Source organism: Bufo bufo, chromosome 3 (genome assembly GCF_905171765.1).
Source record: "Bufo bufo chromosome 3, aBufBuf1.1, whole genome shotgun sequence".
NCBI lineage: Eukaryota > Metazoa > Chordata > Amphibia > Anura > Bufonidae > Bufo > Bufo bufo.
Window position 1 is genome coordinate 475235826 of NC_053391.1, and position 22291 is coordinate 475258116.

The 22291-nt window shown below is 44.4% G+C and overlaps 1 long non-coding RNA gene across 1 annotated transcript; it reads left to right on the top strand.

The window, feature by feature from the left end:
* Positions 1-17764: 17764 nt before the first annotated feature.
* On the top strand, positions 17765-18142 carry LOC120993486. The gene is made up of 3 exons (XR_005777279.1): positions 17765-17931; positions 17992-18022; positions 18113-18142. It is a non-coding gene; the product is annotated as an uncharacterized LOC120993486 (long non-coding RNA).
* The last annotated feature ends 4149 nt before the right edge of the window (positions 18143-22291 follow it).

Here is a 22291-nt window from a genome sequence, read left to right on the forward strand (position 1 = left end):
GTCACGGATGGTGTACAGGAAACAAGACAATACCATATAAACAATGTCTCTCTGGATCCACAACTAAGGAACAAAGGGAGACCCCTGCAATAGACCTGCCGCTCTCCCTCACTGCTCAGCCTATGCGAACACCCCAAAGGTGGATGGCCCCATATCCACGTTCCTCGGCTATCTATTACCTGAAGACCCTACAATAGTGAAGGGACACGACCACCGGCTCCCTACACTGACACGGAGGGAGTCAGGGTCACCTGGATCCAGAAAAGACAAAATCATAAATACATAAACAGCACTTATCTTGCAGACAACTGAGGACTGAGGACTGGGAACTGGGAACTGGGAACTGGGAACAGCATGCATACACACTCCAGGAAGTTGTATCAGCCGCACACTACTGCATTATGGGGAGGAACTTAAAGGGTAGCAATTAGTCCAACTGCATGACAGCTGAGATAGACTAACGAGATGATAAACTAAACCAAAACAAAGAAATTCAAGGAGGAGGATCTGAGAAGCTCCTGTGAGCGCTTCTCAGCTGTCTGGCTGTGACACCAGGTCATCTGGCGCAGCACCCCATCACTCTCCTTCATGGTCAAATAGCCCTTGCTTTCAAAGTTTTCCCAATTTTTCGGCTGACTGACTGACCTTCATTTCTTAAAGTAATGATGGCCACTCGTTTTTCTTTACTTTGCTGCTTTTTTCTTGCCATAATACCAATTCTAACAGTCTATTCAGTAGGACTATCAGCTGTGTATCCACCTGACTTCTCCTCAACGCCACTGATGGTCCCAACCCCATTTATAAGGCAAGAAATCCCACTTATTAAACCTGACAGGGCACACCTGTGAAGTGAAAACCATTTCAGGGGACTACCTCTTGAAGCTCATCAAGAGAATGCCAAGAGTGTGCAAAGCAGTAATCAAAGCAAAAGGTGGCTACTTTGAAGAACCTAGAATATGACATATTTTCTGTTGTTTCACACTTGTTTGTTATGTATATAATTCCACATGTGTTAATTCATAGTTTTGATGGCTTCAGTGTGAATCTACAATTTTCATAGTCATGAAAATAAAGAAAACTCTTTGAATGAGAAGGTGTGTCCAAACTTTTGGTCTGTACTGTACGTCAGAACTACCATTATCGTAACGACAGGTAATGTCTGGTGTTTTGTACCACCTAGTTAAGACTTTATATCCATTCTCCTGGATTCTGGTACACCTTGAGGAAATGTGTGGTGTTTTGAATAGTAGAAGCTGCTCTTCAGGCGAGAAGCGGATATTCAAATCCCTTTCCCATACGTTTATAAATGAAGGCTTAGGAGGTAGAATAGTAGTACTGAGGTACTTGTAAAGTGAGGATATAGGTTTCTTCGGGGCGAGAGGGTTGTGGATGAGGCTCTGGTTATATAAGTAACCAGGAAAGAGATCATATGGGGGTAAGATTTGATCTCAGGTATGGATGAGGTGAGGGCCTCTCGGTCTAGGAGTCCCCCCTCACTCCTTAATAATAAGGAGAGGATAGGAACCTCTGATGAGCGTAAGCTTTTGGGGACACTTTGTTTAAGTTCTAAAAGAGCAAGGCCAAACACATCTCTGATTTGGACAAGGGGGGAGGGAGATGGGAAACCCCACTTCGAGTTTTGGAACCATCTCCAAGCCTCAAAGGTAGCTGAGGTCAAGAGATTATGTTTAAAGGCTGAGAACACATTACTGTGGGGATCTACTAAAAGGACCCTAAGGGTCGAAAGGTAGGTAGGGGTTTCCATACCAACCCAAGACTTGTGAGCGGGTTTCCTGAACCAATGCAAGGCTCTGGATAGAAGTATGGCTTTGTTATACAAAAGGGGGTTCGGAAGGCCAATAACACCCTGAATTCTAGGTCTTTGTAGGGTGTTAATGTTAATTCTAGCTTTTTTGCCATTCCATATGAAGGAGCGAACATATTTCTCCAGAGATTGGAAAAAGGAGTTGGGAATAGATATGGGGAGAACCTGGAGGCTGGAGGAGGTAGTTTAGTCTAGGCAGGATGAGAGACATGACCATATTTTTATGTCCAAACCAAGACAGCAAGGGGTGGTTCAAGGTTTCTATTTGACACTTGATTGAACTTAATAAGGGGACATAGTTTAGTGTAAATAGTGAAGTAATATCAGAGTGGATCTTAACTCCTAAGTATGTTATATAGGGAGAGTCCCAGTTAAAGGGGGAAGAAAGGATTAGATTGGCTCAGTGTCTATGATTAAGCCCTATACTAAGGATGTGGGATTTTTTCATGTTTATTTTAAAGTTGGAGAGGAAGCTGAATTTCTCTAGGATGGAGTATATCAGTCTGAGAGAGGTTCCAGGGTTGGAGGACATTATCAGGAGGTCATCAGCAAAAGCAGCAATTTTATGTTCCTGATCACCCAACTTCAGACCTTTGATAGCATTTTCTAAACGTAGGATGAGAAGGGGTTCTATTATCAGGACAAAGATCAAGGGGGAAAGGGGACATCCCTGTCTGGTTCCATTATTTATGGGAAAAGGATGGGAGATAGTGTCATTGATCAGCACCGACGCCGAGGCCCTGGTGTACATGGCTTGAACAGAGCGTATAAAAGCAGTGGGAATACCAAATTGTTTCATGGTGTTGTACATGAAATTCCAATGCACTCGATCAAATGCTTTTTCGGCATCGGTGCTGACCATGACCAAGGGAAGGTGGGATTTTGAGGCATGTAGTAGGACGTTTAGTACCCTTGCTGTGTTGTCCTTACCCTCCCTTCCCTTTATGAAGCCTGTTTGGTCTCTGTGAATAAGTTGGGGGAGGATAGGTGCTAGGCGGTTAGATAGTAGCTTAGCTAGCAATTTCAGATCCAAATTTAATAGAGAAATGGGTCGGTAGTTGCCACATTCGGTGGGGTCCTTCCCATCTTTGGGAATGATGGTGATATTGGCTCTAGTCATCTCATGGGATAAAGGGTCCCCCAATAGATTCTGATTGCAAACTTTGAGCAAGTATGGCTGAAGGATGGAGCTAAAAAAGCGGAAATATAGAGCAGGGAATCCATCTGGGCCGGGGGCCTTTCCTTTCGGGAGTTGCTTGATCGCTAGGAGGAGTTCATCGCTAGTGAAAGGGGCGCTAAGGGCGTTAATCTGAGTTTCTGTGGTTTGGGGTAATTTAATGGAGCGGAGGAAAAGTTTTATCGAATCCTGATGTGAAATATTCGAGTTAGGATTTTCCTGTGGGGGGAGATTATAAAGGGGAGTGATAAAATTCTGAGAATCTCTGTGCTATATTTTGTGTGTTAGTGAGCATGTTACCCTCATTATTACGAATTTTGCATATAAAGTTTTGGGCCTTCCGCTTTTTGATTTTAGACATCATAAATTTGGTCACCTTGTCACCAAGGGCGAAAAATTTATATTGTGCGTGTAGGAAGTATTTAGCAGATTGTGAGTTTAGAAGTTTTTTTTTAGGTCTGCTCTAAGGAGTGTTAATTTAGTAAGGTGAGAGTCTAACAGAGATCTTTTATTCAATATCTCTAATATTTTTCAGGAGGGAATCGATACGGGCAAGCCTAATTTTTTTGATGTAGGATCCTAAGCTAATAAGTTGGCCTCGGATATAAGCTTTATGTGTGTCCCATATAATATAGGGATGAATACCTGGGGTGTCGTTGGAGGAGAAAAAGTCCCCTAGCCATTTAAAGGGAATCTGTCACTAGCAATTTACCCAAATTTTTTTTTCATGAATCCATGTTTAACAGAGTACCTTTTCTCCATCTGTCTGATTCTTTTGATTGTCAGTCTTGTCATTTCTTCAAAAAATCGATTCTTGTGATATGTAAATGACGCTGTAAGGAGCCCAGAGGGGCGTTCTTCTTTCTCCACGGTGCCCAGGAACGCCCCTCTGAAGTGCCGTGCCCGCCGAAATTTCAAATCTAATAACGCCTCCAAGTTCATCTAAATCCCCTCCCAGAGGCGCGGCTAAGTGCTCAACACCCCCCCCTCCTCAGCGCCGCGCTCTGCGGCAAACACCCCGATCCTCCTCTCGCCGGCATCCCAAATCCCGTGCAGGCGCAGTGCGCCGGCGATTGCCTGCGCTATGATGAGATGAGTGACGGCACTGCGCCTGCGCAGGATTTGGGATGCCGGCGAGAGGAGGATCGGGGTGTTTGCCGCAGAGCGCGGCGCTGAGGAGGGGGGGGGTGTTGAGCACTTAGCCACGCCTCTGGGAGGGGATTTAGATGAACTTGGAGGCGTTATTAGATTTGAAATTTCGGCGGGCACGGCACTTCAGAGGGGCGTTCCTGGGCACCGTGGAGAAAGAAGAACGCCCCTCTGGGCTCCTTACAGCGTCATTTACATATCACAAGAATCGATTTTTGGAAGAAATGACAAGACTGACAATCAAAAGAATCAGACAGATGGAAAAAAGGTACTCTGTTAAACATGGATTCATGAAAAAAAAATTGGGTAAATTGCTAGTGACAGATTCCCTTTAAGGATCTTTTCCCTATTTTCTGGGGTTTGGATCAGTTGTTCATTAAGTTTCCACCTCATTGTTTTGGAGGGTCTGTCTGGGGTAAGCAAATTGATCCAAATAGGGGCATGATCGGATAGGCTAATAGAGCCAATCTGGGCCTTAGAACATAGCTGAATATGTTGGGATGAAACTAAAAGGTAGTCCAGGCGTTGGTATGAACTGTGTGGATTGGAATAGAATGTGTAGTCCTTAACATTGGGGTTCAAGGTTCTCCAGATGTCAACCAGGCGTCGGTCATGGAAAGATTTCCTCAGTTTGCTAAGGGCTTTATTAGAGACCGAAGATTTTTGGGAGGAAGAGTCTATTGGGGGGACTAATGTGAGGTTGAAGTCGCCTCCCACAATGGTCACTCCTTCACTGAAGTGATCCACTGTCTGGAGGATTTCCATATGCCTGGTTGACATTTGGGGCATACACATTAACAAACGTATATGTCTGATTAGCAATATCACCTTTTAACAGGATAAATCTGCCCTCTGGGTCCTGAATGTGGTCCTTGTAGGCGAATGGGGTATTTTTACTAAAGCCCACACTGACTCCTCTAGAAGCAGATGAGTTGGCACCGCAATGGTACCAAGTAGAGAAGTAGGAGTGGGAGAGGTTCGGGTAGTGATTGAATTAAAAATGCGTCTCCTGGAGGAGAACGACAGAGCAGCCCATTTTTTTTAGTTTAGAGAAAATTTGGCAGCGTATGGAAGGGGCGTTGAAACCTTTCACATTGTAGAATGTAATTTGTAAATCCGCCATACTACCTTATATAGAAAGGTGAGGCTGTCTCATCGCTTTTCACCCCAAGGGGCACACATCCAAAACCCATCAGGCAGCACGGATAAGCATACAGCATTGTTTCTATCTGCGGGAAATTAAAGGGTCCACAGAACAGTATACATCCTGAAACGTAAGAAAAAACAGCATAACTAATATATAACAATACTAGCGTTACTAGTTGAATAATAGGCAAGTATGTGCCCATAATATGTTTGGGGGGAAAATGAGAGAGAAAAAACATGTTAGAGATCACCAGGGTGTTTAAGATCTGGCAGATATAATGGATCCTTTGAGGACCTGATCAGTTGTCTATAGGGAGTCTTCTGGACGTATTTCTTCTGGGGTTCCTGGGGCTCTTCTGGCGTTTTGGGGTGCGTTGACGTTCCCAAATGCCCGGGTGTAGAATGTCAGGCAGGTTGGATAAGTCCTGAATAGGGTCCCAATTATTTATCTGGAGGGGTCCAATTTGGTGGTGGTCAAAAATTGAATCCAGATCAGCGTAATTGGAGATTGAGAGCCTGTGACCATCGTACATGAATGATAGGCCAAAAGGAAGGTCCATCTGTAAGGGATCCTGTGCTCTCTGAGCCAGCTTGTAAACGGTTTCAGATTCCTTCTTTAGTCCAGGGTGGTTTGAGCTAGATCCTGGAAGATTTGTATGTCTTGCCCATCCCAGGACACCTTGCCGGATTGACGGGCTTTGAGGATGACTGCTTCTTTGACAGGGAAACTTAGGAATTTGCATATAATGTCCCTTGGAGGGGCTGAGGCAGCGGGCTTGGGCCTTAGTGCACGGTGTGCTCTCTCTAAAATAACCTCATGGGCAGAATTTTGGCCAAGAAGGGACATGCAGATTTGCACCACTGTGCTAGTAATGTCTCCTGTGTCCACAGTCTCAGGGACACCACGGAAACCTAGGTTATTGCGCCTACCTCTATTTTCCTGGTCTTCCAGGGAGTTACAGAGACAATTCATCCTCTGTTGGATGGCCTGGAAACGTTGTTCCACTTCTGATTGGTGTTGTATAAATGCTTCCTGTGTATTTTCCAGAGTCTCCACCCGGCCTCCAATCTGCGATATGTCCTGCTTAATGGCCGCTAAGTCAGAGCTTAGGGGTTCCAGGGCAGACACCAGGGAAGAGGACAGTAACTCCTTTAGGAAGGAGCGTGAGATCGGGAGGTCATCTGTGTCATCCTCACCTCCGGTAGCCTGATCCAGCAGCTCAGTGTGTTTTGAGCGCGGGGCACGGGTTCGAGTCGGCGCCATCTTGGGATCTTTGGAGACATGCAGCATCGCAGCTTTTTTAATGAATCTATCCATCTCTCCGGTGGTAGGATTCTTCCTGTCTTGTGCAGTTCTTATTTTAATATGGCACAGTTTGCTAATTAAAAATCATTTTTCATCCTCACTTTCCTCAAAAAAGTCCCAGACTGTGGAACACCTACCCCTTGGTAAGGGAGATTTGCACAAGGGGGAACAGTTGCAGGCCTGTTTGTTGTGGGCCGTCTTCTCCCTTTCGCCACGCCACAGTCTCTTCCAGCCTGTGGCGGTGCTGTGGTTTCCTCCCCCTCTGTCCCGCTGTCCTTGCTTGGCTTTCCGACTTCCCAGGTTGGGTCAGTGATGTCATCGTCCCTCATCTCCAAATCCACTTCCTCACTCTGGTCATCCTCCGGACTTGTGTTGACAAAACAAGACTACTTATTGACAACTGTGTCTCATCCCCATCATCTACCAAGTGAAACACTAATTGCCATTCCCCCCCGTCATCTTCTTCTGACTTTGGAGGCTGAAGAGTTTGGGTATCAGTGCATAAGATATCCTCATGTCCCTCTTCAGGGAGGGTCAGCTCACCTGCAGGCCCTAACATACAATTTTTTGGGTGTCAGCTCGCATGGTATATTCTTTTCTATGTTTCAGACTTGGAAGGAAACATAATTTGCTTTGAAAAATGTTTTTTTATTGAAAATGGTCATTCTTTCTTGGTACCCTGTGCTGACTGGAACACTTAACTTCTTAGATGGTAAGATCAACAGGCCCTTGCTCGGAATGTTTTGGAGGGTCACCAGCAGGCCATCAAGGATAATTTTTCAAAGGGTATGTGTATGATGCCCTCCTTTATGTGTAAGAAACAGTATTTTGGAGTGCCGGTTCCTTGTAATATTTGGCAGCCCTTTCACTTAGCGCATAGGCGTAGGAGTCCAACTATCTGAACTATTGTACCACAATGTGAATGAGGTCCTCCTTTATGTGAAATACAGGCTGTATCGGAGTGCTTCTTCCTTGTCATTTTTGTCAGCACTTGCACTGTATATACAATTGAATATACTGGAAAGAATGTTTTTGGGGGGATTTTGTCAGTCTGTAAAAGTGGCGTACAACTCGGACAACATGGTTCCCAGCAGCGACATTGGATTCCAAGATGCTTCCAGACAAGGTTAGGGGGCTGTTCCTGATCGATTTCAGAGGTGTTTCCATCACTTTCAGACCTTTTCCTATGAACCAGGCACCCTCCCCTCATCCGAGTCTGGTTGTCTCCCATTGACTTTCATTATACTCGGGTGCTCGGGGACCGAGTACCTAAACACTTGAACACTTTGGCGCTCGCTTATCACTAATCAGCACCTGTAACATAATGACCAGTGACACACTGTTATTTCAACAAGAGGAAGTTTCTACTATTCTTGTACGTATAACCGAATCGGGGGAATTTCTCCAAACTCCAGCTTAAGAATTTAAAACACGTGATCTGGAACAGGAGTCCCAGCGTTTTCAGAGCTATGAGCTACACAGCATAACACTGGCAGAATACCTGAAAACTGATTCCTTTTGTTTGACATCTAGCGGGGAATCTCAACATCAACCTCGCCCAAAAGAACCACGACCCAACCGTGGACCAAGAAAAGGACAAAGAGGGGGTAACATAACAGGACTAAACATTCCACCAGTCACAACGCGTTCACAGGTACAGTCAATGGTGTTTAATATCTCATCTGTTTCATTGAGTCCGGCACAGCTTTCAGTTTTACAAAAAGGCCTATAGTTTTGTCCATCATATCCATTTGATACATTTCAATTGGATATGGAGCTACAGAAACTGTACCATAATGTTCACCTTAAAGCACATTTCGGATGTTCTCCAACATCAGTTAAAAATGAAATAAAATCTACTCTTTCAATAGATATATGGGGTTTGCGGAACAAAAGCACATACTCCCCACCCAAGAACTATTCCCCGGTAGAAACATTCATTAGGTCCAGAGAGATATGGAAAGATTCAGAACTGAGTTAATAAGAGGAAAATATAAATTTTCCCATAATTTCAGTGCCTCAGACCGACAAGTCCTTAATACACTAAGACAAGAACCTGGTCAAAAAAACCAGCAGATAAGGGAGGGGGCTTGGTGGTAATGGACAAGAGTAAGTACCATGCAGAGATTAAAAGACAACTGAGTGACTCTCAAATGTAACAAAAATTATCCCAAAACCCCACACGACAGATCACCATTTAAATTCAATAGATTTTACAACACTATAGATCAAAAGGGGTAATTGATGATGCCACTGTCAATTTCCTCACCAACTCAAACCCGATTACACCAGTTTTTTATGTACTACCAAAAATACATAAAAACCTGGAAAATCCCCCTGAACGTCCCATAGTGGCCTCCACAAATTCAATTCTTTCGACACTATCCATTTTCTAGAAAAAATCTTGAGACCGCTTATTAAACATACTAAATCATTCCTGCTAGATACATCAGCCTTTTTGACGATCATTAATAACCTACAACCTCTACCTCTAGAAGCCATTCTGGTGACTTGGGACATAACAAGTCTCTACACCTCAATACAACATCATAAGGGCATTCAAGCGGTAAATAGATTACTACGCTCCACTGACATGCACACAGAGGCAATCAACCTCTGCCTGGAACTACTTAAACTGGTATTATCCAATAACTTTTTCCTCTTTCAGGATGATTTCTACATACAAAGACAGTGAACCGCTATGGGGTCCAACGTGGCCCCACCTTACGCAACTTGTTACATGGATTATTTCGAAAATACATACCTATACATAAATCCATCTTTTTGCAACCATGGAAATTATACATTGATTATATCTACTGCATCGGGCAAGGAACACTCGAATCACTGATGAGCTTCCATAATTTCCTCAATACAATCTACCCAGAATTACAATTCACCATCCATCACGACCATCCATCAACTTTTTAGACACTATTGTTATGAGGAACGAAACTGGCAACCTTAGTACAGACCTCTATAGAAAACCCACAAACGGCAACAACTTATTACATTATACCAGTTTCCATCCACCCAGCACCAAGAAAACCCATACCAGGCTCAAAACTGCACAGGGTCCGAAGAATCATACAACATGTCCCTACACAATCACAACGATTAGAGGAAATGAAGGTCAGATTCCTCGATCGTGGCTATCCATTGCAAATACTGAATTAACCAATTATATCAAAAATAAAACCCACACAGCAAATAAGACGCATACCATTTGTACATACGTACCACCCATGTACCCGAAAAAGTTTGAACATTATCCGAGGCCATTGACATATTTTACAAAGAGCATACCCACAAATATCAGAATCTAATTCCCTTTTCTTCTACTGTACTTTTCAGGCCCATTAACCATTTGGACACTCCTATTGCCGGAGCATGATATCCTTTTCAATCACTTAGGGTACTTTCACACTTGCGTTTTTCTTTTCCGGCATAGAGTTCCGTCACAGGGGCTCTATACTGGAAAATAACTGATCAGGCATATCCCCATGCATTCTGAATGGAGAGTAATCCGTTCAGTTTGCATCAGGATGTCTTCAGTTTAGTCGTTTTGACTGATCAGGCAAAAGAGAAAACCGCAGCATGCTACGGTTTTATCTCCGGCGAAAACAAAATGAAGACTTGCCTGAATGCCGGATCCAGCATTTTTTCCCATAGGAATGTATTAGTGCCGGATCCGGCATTCAGAATACCGGAATGCCGGATCCGTCCTTCCAGTCTGCGCATGCGCAGAGTGAAAAAAAGGTGAAAAAAATAAATGCCGGATCCGTTTTTGCCGGATGACACCGGAAAGACGGATACGGCATTTCAATGCATTTTTTTGACTGATCAGGCATTTTTAAGACTGATCAGGATCCTGATCAGTCTTACTAATGCCATCAGTTGGCATACGTTTTGCCTGATCCGGCAGGCAGTTCCGGCGACGGAACTGCTTGCCGGATCTCTCTGCCGCAAGTGTGAAAGTAGCCTTACTATTCTTGACTTTATAGGCTCTTTCTTTAGACTACCGTATCATTTTTTTCTATTTATTTCAATTTCTTTCAATTTTTTTCCTTTAAATGTTTTCTGTTTTACTATTTTTTTTATTTTTTTTCTATTTTCTTCCCCCCCTGTTTTTATCAGTTTTCTTCCCTTCTTTATCTCTTTTGTTTTCTCCTTTTTTCTTCTTTATTCCAACTTATGTTGTATTGCATTTGTTACTATTCTAATTCTCTATTAATTCCCTTTGATATTATTTACGGTAATTCATTTTAGTTAATTTAGTACTATTTCCTTTTATCTTTATTTCTATTTTATTTATTTATTTATATTCCCCTCTCCTTTTCTTATTTTAATTACATTTCTTTTTTCTGCCTTCTTCTTATCATTTCATCTTTTATTCATCCTTTTTCTCTTTTTATCATCCTAAACCTTTTTTCATCTCTTATTTTACCACTACATCACTCCCCCATATTCTCTCTTGATTCCTCTGTTACCTTTTACCTTCCTTAGTACGCTACAATCTCAGTGGAATGCACTACCTTACTACCTTTACTGTGCATTCTACAGCAACGGCCGGTGGAACGCATTCCTACTGTGCATGCGCACCAGAGGATTATCTCTGTAATAATTAGCTCTCCTCCTCCACTCCAGTCTTTTCTTCTCATGCGTTCCACATGCCCCCATCTTCCAGGCTCTGTAGAACGCACACACAGGCGCATTGTAAACAAGGAGAGGTACTTCCTTCCTCTCTCCTACATAAACAGGCAAGCGTTCTACCACTGGTAGACACTTCTCCTGTTCACATATGATCCCACATAATTATGCTTACATTGCGTCTTTCCTATTCTACTACATCTTGTCCTACATCAACACTGCAGCATAGGTAAGTACTCCAAATCTAATCAGGTAGAGATTATTCTAAATTGTGTCTTCTTCCTTATATTATATACAGATCTATATTGTGACCAAACATCTTTGAGGGCAATGAAATTACATGAGACTCAGAGTATTCAAGAAAATATGTATATTCTTCTTAGATTTTGTAATACAATTTTGTATTTGGAGGGAAATGGAACCGCATTGTATTCATTGTATTCATTGTATTTATGACAGCATGTATATTTTCCTTGGATTCTTTGTAATACAATTGTGTGAAAGATCTGTGTAATACACACTGACAAAATGAGTCATTTACCAAGAATGTGAGCTCTAGCAATGTAAATTATCAATGCAAATGTCAATGTTATTGGCGAATAATACTATATTACATGAGAATTATGTTCTTCTTTTTTACTGTGACCATATACATATATATTGACCACATATTACTGTGTATTCTGGTCAGTACTTACTCTCCTTTTTTCTTTATTTTCTTTGCTACGAACAGTGTCTGAGGAAGGCCTGCATGCCGAAACGTCACACACTTAAATATTGTCGTATGCTAAATAAATTAAAATTCTCTACTATCAAGATAAAAAAAACCAAAAAAAAAACCATCTGCTTCCCTGTACACATGGGATCTCACATAATTACGCTTACATTGCATCCTTCCTATTCTACTTCATCTTGTCCTACTTTATCACTGCGGCATAGTGTCTGAGGAAGGCCTGAATGCCAAAAAAGTCACACACTTTAGATAAAAAATCTCTACTATCAAGATTCAAATCCTGATGCTGTAGTTGTATTTATTACCAATGTGAACTCTTTAGAAAAGCTAAAATCCAAAGTAAAAAAAAAAAATATAATATGGATTTAGGGTTTAAATTTTTATGGTAATTCATTCACTGCACATTCCATTAATCAAAACGGGGGAACTCATATTTATTTATAAAAGTCCCTAATGGATAAAAAACCTATAATGTATAACACTGCTTTTTCTATATAATCCATTACATTAGCCGTGTAGCTGTGATTTATAGCATTATATTATATATGAAATATATATCATTCCTAACTTTTCCAGATTCCATCACTGCATTAGTTCAATACCACATCAACCACATTTGACTGGCTTATGTAATATATATTTATATATATATATTTTTTTAAAGCACTTTAGAACCACAGGAACCCTTCTAGATATCTCAAACCGTTGAACTTGGAAAATGTTGAAGCAATCAGCTGTCATCACAAATTAGTGAAATGAAAAATATTTTCTAGCTTAAACATGTACAGCATTGATTTGCAGTTGATTGAGAGATAATTTAACAGAGTAACCACTGAAATATTTCTTTGTTGCATGAAAAAGTATGTTATACAACAGTAACAATATTTAGCATTACAGACATCACAACATTCATCGACTTTGTCACTATACGGTATGTTGAGTATATTATGCTGCTCTTTAAAAAAAAATAATAATTTCATGTAAAATTTACACAGGGCTGTTTTCAGCTTTAATCTCTCTCTCTCTCTCTCTCTCTCTATATATATATATATATATATATATATATATATACAGGGTAGGCCATTTATATGGATACACCTTAATAAAATGGGAATGGTTGGTGATATTAACTTCCTGTTTGTGGCACATTAGTATATGTGAGGGGGGAAACTTTTCAAGATGGGTGGTGACCATGGCGGCCATTTTGAAGTCGGCCATTTTGAATCCAACTTTTGTTTTTTCAATAGGAAGAGGGTCATGTGACACATCAAACTTATTGGGAATTTCACAAGAAAAACAATGGTGTGCTTGGTTTTAACGTAACTTTATTCTTTCATGAGTTATTTACACGTTTCTGACCACTTATAAAATGTGTTCAATGTGCTGCCCATTGTGTTGGATTGTCAATGCAACCCTCTTCTCCCACTCTTCACACACTGATAGCAACACCGCAGGAGAAATGCTAGCACAGGCTTCCAGTTTCAGGTGCTGCACATCTCGTATCTTCACAGCATAGACGATTGCCTTCAGATGATACGAGATGTGCAGCACCTGAAACTACGGATACTGGAAGCCTGTGCTAGCATTTCTCCTGCGGTGTTGCTATCAGTGTTTGAAGAGTGGGAGAAGAGGGTTGCATTGACAATCCAACACAATGGGCAGCACATTGAACACATTTTATAAGTGGTCAGAAACTTGTAAATAACTCATGAAATAATAAAGTTACGTTAAAACCAAGCACACCATTGTTTTTCTTGTGAAATTTCCAATAGGGTTGATGTGTCACATGACCCTCTTCCTATTGAAAAAACAAAAGTTGGATTCAAAATGGCCGACTTCAAAATGGCCGCCATGGTCACCACCCATCTTGAAAAGTTTCCCCCCTCACATATACTAATGTGCCACAAACAGGAAGTTAATATCACCGACCATTCCCATTTTATTAAGGTGTATCCATATAAATGGCCCACCCTGTATATACACTCACCTAAAGAATTATTAGGAACACCTGTTCTATTTCTCATTAATGCAATTATCTAGTCAACCAATCACATGGCAGTTGCTTAAATGCATTTAGGGGGGTGGTCCTGGTCAAGACAATCTCCTGAACTCCAAACTGAATGTCAGAATGGGAAAGAAAGGTGATTTAAGCAATTTTGAGCGTGGCATGGTTGTTGGTGCCAGACGGGCCGGTCTGAGTATTTCACAATCTGCTCAGTTACTGGGATTTTCACTCACAACTATTTCTAGGGTTTACAAAGAATGGTGTGAAAAGGGAAAAACATCCAGTATGCGGCAGTCCTGTGGGCAAAAATGCCTTGTGGATGCTAGAGGTCAGAGGAGAATGGGCCGACTGATTCAAGCTGATAGAAGAGCAACGTTGACTGAAATAACCACTCGTTACAACCAAGGTATGCTGCAAAGCATTTGTGAAGCCACAACACGCACAACCTTGAGGCGGATGGGCTACAACAGCAGAAGACCCCACCGGGTACCACTCATCTCCACTACAAATAGGAAAAAGAGGCTACAATTTGCACGAGCTCACCAAAATTGGACTGTTGAAGACTGGAAAAATTTTGCCTGGTCTGATGAGTCTCGATTTCTGTTAAGACATTCAAATGGTAGAGTCCGAATTTGGCGTAAACAGAATGAGAACATGTATCCATCCTCTGATGGCTACTTCCAGCAGGATAATGCACCATGTCACAAAGCTCGAATCCTTTCAAATTGGTTTCTTGAACATGACAATGAGTTCACTGTACTAAAATGGCCCCCACAGTCACCAGATCTCAACCCAATAGAGCATATTTGGGATATGGTGGAACGGGAGCTTTGTGCCCTGGATGTGCATCCCTCAAATCTCTATCAACTGCAAGATGCTATCCTATCAATATGGGCCAACATTTCTAAAGAATGCTATCAGCACCTTGTTGAATCAATGCCACGTAGAATTAAGGCAGTTCTGAAGGAAAAAGGGGTTCAACACTGTATTAGTATGGTGTTCCTAATATTTCTTTAGGTGAGTGTGTATATATATATATAAAGAAGGACGTATATATGTATGTATGTATATGTGTATGTTCCACGATCACTTGAAAACACAACCATCGTATACACATCCCTTGCTACCTGGAAATAAATCTTGTGGGGGTCTCAGCTCTAGGATGTACCGTTCCTGAGATATTCCCAAAAAATGACCTGCATTAGCCAACACAAGCCTGCAAGTCTTTCTCTTCATATCCCAACTGCCATACACACGGTCACATGTCCCTTATCAGCCAATAGAAGCTCTCAGGCCCTTAGTCTACACATATACACAGCTTTACTCCAGGTTTCCATAACAACCTAACCATTTTTCTTCACTGCTATAGGTCTTTAGGCTAGGGCTGCACGACACATAGGGCACAACTACACTGCTACATGCATCCATCTTGGATGTTTTTTTCCGACTGTCGCAGTCGCCGCATGTCGCAGTGTGACACCATAGCCTATCATTAAAAAAATTGTTGCACTACATTGGTACGACAAAATGTCACGCGACACATGTCGTCATGTAGCCCAAGCCTTAAAGGGACAGGGTGCATTGGAGGTCACTGTTAACCTCTTACGGACACAGGGTGTACATGTACGCACTGATGTCTGAGTCCTTAAGGACACAGGGCGTACATGTATGCCCTGTGTATTTTCGATCACCGCCATGCGTCGGGTGGTGATCGGAACAGAGTGCCTGCTGAAATCAGTCCGCAGGCACCCTGTGACAATGCCGAGGGGGTCCTGTGAGCCCCCCCCCCCCCCATATCAGCAATCGCTGCAAACCGCAGGTCAATTGACCCGGAATAGGAGGGTGATCTGAGGTGTAATATAAACCACCAATCACCCTTTATAGATCCTGTGAGGTGGCGGTGACGCCACCTCTCAGGATCGCCTGTGAATGGCTGGACGGACAGATGGGGGGATAACGTCCAGGAGCTCTTCTCTCCCCGCCCACAGACTTCCCTGTGAGCTAGGAGAAAGGAGCCTCGTGTCGGTCCCTCTGCCTCCGACGCGATCCGCCACCATCCGTGGACCCTGAGCAATCATAAAGTGCCATCTGGCACATAAACATTTAGGGAGAGATTTAGTTAGGCAGGGAGAGTAGGTGCGCTGATCGCACATCACACCCATCAGCGAGTTTTTGGGGTGTGAGCAATTTTTCGGGGATTGAAGCGTTTTTTTTACCATTTTTTGGGGCTTGCGTTTTTTATTAGGGTATATGTAAAACACACCGTCCCCCCACATACACACACTAGGAACTGGAGGCGCCTGGATCGTCCCTGACCAACACTTTCCAGGTGTGGTTCCCCCATACTGGAAAGAAGTGACGGTCCCAAGAAAAGTGCAGAGAGTGTAACAGGAGGGGGATATGGAAGGGCACCACCACTCAGTGTGACACGTGCCCGGATCATCCGGGCCTCTGCATTGACGGTTGCTTCAGGGAGTACCACACTTTCACGGAGTACTAAATTTATAATCCCCTTTCCCCATTTTCATTTATTTGTCCACAGTCTTCCAAATTTTAAACCCAAAAATTCTCTCTCCAAAATCCCAATGGCGCTCCTTCTCTTCTGAGCACTTTACGTCCACATATGGAGTATGTCATTACTTTTTTCTCCTATTACCCCTTGTAAAAATGAAAAATTTGGGGTTACACCAGCAATTTAGTGTAAAAAAAAATCACATTATTCATTTTGACATCCAACTTTAACAACATTGCTCCAAACACCTTTGGGGAGTTAATGGACACCCTACTCCTTGTTATGTACCATGAGGGGTCTAGTTTCCTAAATGTTGTGCCATGTGGGGGTTTCTTGCTGTTCTGGCACCATGGGGGCTTCCTAAATGTGACATGCCCCCCCCAAAAAACATTTCAGCAAAATTCTTGTCCAAAATCCCAATGCCGCTCCTGTTCTGAGCCGTGTGGTTCACCCGCAGATCACTCTACATCCACGTATGAGGTATTTTCTGACTCGGAAGAAATTGGGCTATGAATTTTGTGGCGCTTTTTCTCCTTTTAACCTTTTTAAAAATTAAATAAAAGGGACTACAAGAACATGTTTGTGTAAAAGAAAAGGAGATTTGGAATTTTCTCCTCCACTTTGCAGCTATTCCTGTGAAACACTTAAAGGTTTAACAAACTTTCTACATGTCATTTTGAATACTTTGATGGGTGAAGTTTTCATAATGGGGTCATTTATGGGGTATTTCTAACATAAAGACCCTGAAAAAATCTGATTTGGAAATTGTCATGAAAAATTGGAAAATTGCTGCTCAACGTCTTCAAAAAGTAAAAACATGTCAACTTTATGATGCCAACATGATTCCAACATAAAGTAGACGTATTGCATATGCAAATCAATATATAATTTATGTGGCATGACCATTTTTCCTACAAGCAGAGAGATTTAAAGTTAGAAAAAAACTACATTTTCAAATTTTTCATGAAATTTTTTAAATTTTTCGCAAAGAAATGAGGTATCGGCAAAAATTTACAACTAACATAAATTTGAATATGTCACGAAAAAACAATCTCGGAATCAGTATGATAGGTAAAAGCATCCCAGAGTTTTTAATGCATAAAGTGACACTGGTCAGATTTGCAAAAAATGGCCTGGTCCATAAGGTGAAAATGAGCCCGGTTCTTAAGGGGTTAATGGGTGGGGCCATTATTAAAGGGGAAGGGCACTGTGGAGGACACTGTTAAGTTTGCAGGGGCCACAATTAAAGGGGCAGCTGCTGTGGAGGTCACTGTTATTGGGGCAGGGGCCATTTTAAAGGGGCAGGCCGCTGTAAAGGTCACTGTTAAAGGGGCGCGCACTGTGGAGTTCACTTTTAAGGGGACAGGGGCCACTATTGAAGGAGAAACTGCTGTGGAGGTCACTGTTAAAGGGGCGGGCACTGTGGAGGTCACTGTTAAAAGGGTGGGTACTGTGGAGGTCACTGTTAAAGGGACATTTACTGTGGAGGTCACTGTTAAGGGGGCAGGCCACTGTGGAGGTCACTATTAAGGAGGAGGGCGCTGTAGAGGTCACTGTTAAAAGGGCTGGTACTGTGGAGGTCATTGTTAAAGGGGCGTAAAATGTTGAGGTCACTGTTAAAGGGCCGTTCATTGTGGAGATCATTGTTAAAGGTGCGGGCACTGTGGTGGTCACTGTTAAAGAAGCGGACACTGTGGAGGTCACTGTTAAATGGGTGTTCACTCTGGAAGTAACTGTTAAGGGGGCAGGCCACTGTGGAGGTCACAGTAAAAGGGGCGGGCACTGTGGCGGCCCAAGCAGAGAGTTTCAAAGTTAGAAAAAAGCTACATTTTCAAATTTTTCATGAAATTTGGGAATTTTTCACAAAGAAATGAGATATTGGCAAAAATTTACGACTAACATAAATTAGAATATGTCACGAAAAAAACATTCTCGGAATCAGTATGATAGGTAAAAGCATCCGAGAGTTATTAATGCATAAAGTGACACTGGTCAGATATGCAAAAAATGGCCTGGTCCTTAAGGTGAAAATGAGCCCGGTTCTTAAGGGGTTAATGGGTGGGGCCATTATTAAAGGGGAAGGGCACTGTGGAGGACACTGTTAAGTTTGCAGGGGCCACAATTAAAGGGGCAGCTGCTGTGGAGGTCACTGTTATTGGGGCAGGGGCCATTTTAAAGGGGCAGGCCGCTGTAAAGGTCACTGTTAAAGGGGCGCGCACTGTGGAGTTCACTTTTAAGGGGACAGGGGCCACTATTGAAGGAGAAACTGCTGTGGAGGTCACTGTTAAAGGGGCGGGCACTGTGGAGGTCATTGTTAAAAGGGTGGGTACTGTGGAGGTCACTGTTAAAGGGACATTTACTGTGGAGGTCACTGTTAAGGGGGCAGGCCACTGTGGAGGTCACTATTAAGGAGGAGGGCGCTGTAGAGGTCACTGTTAAAAGGGCTGGTACTGTGGATGGTAAGGCCTGAGCAGGTACAGGCATTAGTCAATTGGGTGGCCGACAGTGCATCCAGCACGTTCACATTATCTCCCACCCAGTCTTCTGCAGAAAGCGCACAGATGGCGCATGAAAACCAAGCCCATCAGTCTGTCACATCACCCCCATGCACATCAGGGAAACTGTCTGAGCCTCAAGTTATGCAGCAGTCTCTTATGCTGTTTGAAGACTCTGCTGCCAGGGTTTCCCAAGGGCATCCACCTAGCCCTTCCCCAGGGGTGAAAGAGATAGAATGCACTAACGCACAACCACTTATGTTTCCTGATGATGAGGACATGGGAATACCACCTCAGCACGTCTCTGATGATGACGAAACACAGGTGCCAACTGCTGCGTCTTTCTGTAGTGTGCAGACTGAACAGGAGGTCAGGGATAAAGACTGGGTGGAAGACGATGCAGGGGACGATGAGGTCCTAGACCCCACATGGAATGAAGGTCGTGCCACTGACTTTCACAGTTCGGAGGAAGAGGCAGTGGTGAGACCGAGCCAATAGCGTAGCAAAAGAGGGAGCAGTGGGCAAAATCAGAACACCCGCCGCCAAGAGACTCCGCCTGCTACTGACCGCCGCCATCTGTTACCGAGCACCCCAAAGGCAGCTTCAAGGAGTTCCCTGGCATGGCACTTCTTTAAACAATGTGCTGACGACAAGACACGAGTGGTTTGCATGCTGTGCCATCAGAGCCTGAAGCGAGGCATTAACGTTCTGAACCTTAGCACCACCTGCATGACCAGGCACCTGCATGCAAAGCATGAACTGCAGTGGAGTAAACACCTTAAAAACAAAGAAGTCACTCAGGCTCCCCCTGCTACCTCTTCTGCTGCTGCCGCCTCGGCCTCTTCTGCTGCTGCCGCCGCCTCGGCCTCTTCCTCCGCAGTTGGAGGAACGTTGGCACCTGCCGCCCAGCAAACATGGGATGAACCACCAACACCACCACCTGCGTCACCAAGCATCTCAACCATGTCACACGGCAGCGTTCAGCTCTCCATCTCACAAACATTTGAGAGAAAGCGTAAATTCCCACCTAGCCACCCTCGATCCCTGGCCCTGAATGCCAGCATTTCTAAACTACTGGCCTATGAAATGCTGTCATTTAGGCTGGTGGACACAGACAGCTTCAAACAGCTCATGTTGCTTGCTGTCCCACAGCATGTTGTTCCCAGCCGCCACTACTTCTCCAAGAGAGCCGTGCCTTCCCTGCACAACCAAGTGTCCGATAAAATCAAGTGTGCACTGCGCAACGCCATCTGTGGCAAGGTCCACCTAACCACAGATACGTGGACCAGTAAGCACGGCCAGGGAAGCTATATCTCCCTAACTGCACACTGGGTAAATGTAGTGGCGGCTGGGCCCCAGGCGGAGAGCTGTTTGGCGCACGTCCTTCCGCCGCCAAGGATCGCAGGGCAACATTCTTTGCCTCCTGTCTCCTCCTCCTCCTACTCAGCTTCCTCCTCCTCTTCTTCCACCTGCTCATCCAGTCAGCCACACACCTTCACCACCAACTTCAGCACAGCCCGGGGTAAACGTCAGCAGGCCGTTCTGAAACTCATATGTTTGGGGGACAGGCCCCACACCGCACAGGAGTTGTGGCGGGGTATAGAACAACAAACCGACGAGTGGTTGCTGCCGGTGAGCCTCAAGCCCGGCCTGGTGGTGTGCGATAAAGGGCGAAATCTCGTTGCAGCTCTGGGACTAGCCGGTTTGACGCACATCCCTTGCCTGGAGCATGTGCTGAATTTGGTGGTGCAGAAGTTCATTCGCAACTACCCCGACATATCAGAGCTGCTGCATAAAGTGCGGGCCGTCTGTTCGCGCTTCCGGCGTACACACCCTGCTGCTGCACGCCTGTCTGCGCTACAGCGTAACTTCGGCCTTCCCGCTCACCGCCTCATATGCGATGTGCCCACCAGGTGGAACTCCACCTTGCACATGCTGGACAGACTGTGCGAGCAGCAGCAGGCCATAGTGGAGTTTCAGCTGCAGCACGCACGGGTCAGTCGCACTGTGGAACAGCACCACTTCACCACCAATGACTGGGCCTCCATGCGAGACCTGTGTGCTCTGTTGCGCTGTTTCGAGTACTCCACCAACATGGCCAGTGGGGATGACGCCGTTATCAGCGTTACAATACCACTTCTATGTCTCCTTGAGAAAACACTTAGGGCGATGATGGAAGAGGAGGTGGCCCAGGAGGAAGAGGAGGAAGAGGGGTCATTTTTAGCACTTTCAGGCCAGTCTCTTCGAAGTGACTCAAAGGGAGGTTTTTTGCAACAGCAGAGGCCAGGTACAAATGTGGCCAGACAGGGCCCACTACTGGAGGACGAGGAGGACGAGGATGAGGAGGAGATGGAGGAGGATGAGGATGAAGCATGTTCAAAGCGGGGTGGCACCCAAAGCAGCTCGGGCCCATCACTGGTGCGTGGCTGGGGGGAAACACAGGACGATGACAATACGCCTCCCACAGAGGACAGCTTGTCCTTACCTCTGGGCAGCCTGGCACACATGAGCGACTACATGCTGCAGTGCCTGCGCAACGACAGCAGAGTTGCCCACATTTTAACGTGTGTGGACTACTGGGTTGCCACCCTGCTGGATCCCCGGTACAAAGACAATGTTCCCACCTTACTTCCTACACTGGAGCGTGATAGGAAGATGCGCGAGTACAAGCGCACGTTGGTAGACGCGCTACTGAGAGCATTCCCAAATGTCACAGGGGAACCAGTGGAAGCCCAAGGCGAAGGCAGAGGAGGAGCAAGAGGTCGCCAACGCAGCTGTGTCACGGCCAGCTCCTCTGAGGGCAGGGTTAGCATGGCAGAGATGTGGAAAAGTTTTGTCACCACGCCACAGCTAACTGCACCACCACCTGATACGGAACGTGTTAGCAGGAGGCAACATTTCACTAACATGGTGGAACAGTACCTGTGCACACCCCTCCACGTACTGACTGATGGTTCGGCCCCATTCAACTTCTGGGTCTCCAAATTGTCCACGTGGCCAGAGCTAGCCTTTTATGCCTTGGAGGTGCTGGCCTGCCCGGCGGCCAGAGTTTTGTCTGAACGTGTATTCAGCACGGCAGGGGGCGTCATTACAGACAAACGCAGCCGCCTGTCTACAGCCAATGTGGACAAGCTGACGTTCATAAAAATGAACCAGGCATGGATCCCACAGGACCTGTCCATCCCTTGTGCAGATTAGACATTAATTACCTCCCCTTAACAATATATTATTGTACTCCAGGGCACTTCCTCATTCAATCCTATTTTTATTTTTATTTTACCATTATATTGCGG